Consider the following 1,736-nt stretch of genomic DNA (forward strand, 5'->3'; position numbering starts at 1 on the left):
AACCACATGGTGGCTCACAACCATCCTTAACAAGATCTGATTCCCTCTTCTGGAGTGTCTGAAGACAGCTACAGTGTACTTATATATAATAAATAAATAAATCTTAAAAAAAAAAAAAAAGAGGTCGAAGCAAGGAATTCAAAGTTAGCCTGGGGTATATAATGAGTACCAGACTAGCCATAAATATTTAGGAAAAATCCTGGCTCAAAGTTAATTACAAAGCCAAAAATCACTCACTTGAACACAGAATACTGATATGCAGAGAATAAAGTGACAGGTTGTAAATGAAGGAAAACTGGTTTTGAGCAGTGTATGATATACAGTATATGGAAATAACACAATAAGCATCATTAAAATATGAAATTAACATATATTAATAAAAAACAAAAGATAAAAATACTATTTATTTTACTATATACACTCTTTCCAGATGTAGGTTCTCCTCAAATTTTACTCTTTAAAAGTGAAAGAAGGAAATTATTTCACCTCCTTTTTTTCCCCATTAATTAATTTATGTATTCACTTTGCATCCTGGTTGCTGATCCCCATTTCCTCCTTGAATAATCCCCCCCCCCATATTTCCCCTCTTCTCCTCTGAGATGGTGGAAGTCCTTCCTGGGTGTTCCTTGACCCTGGCACAGCAAGTCTCTGCAGGTTTAGGCACATCTTCTTTCACAGAGGCCAGACAAGGCATCCCAGGAAGGGGAACAGATTCCAAAGACCCACAATAGCTTTAGAGCCAGTCCCTGCTCCAGCTGTTGGAAGTCTCACATTAAGACCAAGCAGCATATCTGCTATATTTGTACAGGGGGGGGAGGGCAGGGGTGGCAGTGGGAGGTTAGGTCCAGCCTGTGCATGCTCTTTGGTTGATGGTTCAGTTTCTGAGAGATCCCAAGGGTCCAGGATAGTTGACTCTGTTGGTCTTCCTGTGGAGTTCCTATCCCCTTCAGGACCCTCAAGCCTTCTGCCAACTCTCCATAAGAGTCCCCGTGCTGTCCTATGTTTGCCATCTGTTTCTGTCAGTTGCTGGGTCTCTCAAAGGACAGTCATGTCCTGCTAGGTTCCTATCTGCAAACATAACCAAGTATCGTAAAAATTTGGAATGCTTCACAGATTTGCATGGGATCCTTGTGCATGGGCCATGCTATTCTCTATATCATGCCAGTTTTAGTATACATGCTCTTAAAGAAAGCACTTATTTCAGCTTCTTTAATGCTCATTTATAAATGGATTCTGAACACTGTATAGAATCCCCATTGGAGACAGGCATGTTGGAAACACTACCCTAACCATTATTGCCTGCTGCCTCTTCTCTTTCAACTAGAACATTATTTAGGGCCAAATATTACCATAGCCTGTCTGAAGAAGTGGACCTTTCCTAGTGATATGCAGTGAAATAAGCTGCTAGGCACTGGGACAGGATGCCTGGAACTGATTCGTGAAGTCCCTGTCCCAAGAGGGACCCAAATGTAAAGCTCAGTTCAGGATAGATTGTACACACAGAGGTGGGAAGCTCTGTGTGACTCAGGGTTTAGTGCCCTGGCACACACCTCAAGACCAAGTTCTGACATCCTTCCAAGGCACCTATTAGAAGCTTGTAAAAATGACGAGTGATGTTTCCTAGTAAATTAGAAATGATCAAAGAAAACAGTGTTGAAAGAAGGAAGTAAATGTTCCAGAACAGTGGATAGTCCCAAATTAATGTATTCCATGGGACTTAAGAACCCACCAGTTGG

General features: G+C 41.4%; 1 non-coding gene across 1 annotated transcript; it reads right to left on the bottom strand.

The window, feature by feature from the left end:
- Positions 1-1,091: 1,091 nt before the first annotated feature.
- LOC115064072 lies at positions 1,092-1,195 on the bottom strand. The gene has a single exon (XR_003843939.1). It is a non-coding gene; the product is annotated as a U6 spliceosomal RNA (small nuclear RNA).
- Between the last annotated feature and the right edge of the window lie 541 nt (positions 1,196-1,736).

This window comes from Mus pahari, chromosome 5 (genome assembly GCF_900095145.1).
Source record: "Mus pahari chromosome 5, PAHARI_EIJ_v1.1, whole genome shotgun sequence".
In the NCBI taxonomy this organism is placed as follows: domain Eukaryota; kingdom Metazoa; phylum Chordata; class Mammalia; order Rodentia; family Muridae; genus Mus; species Mus pahari.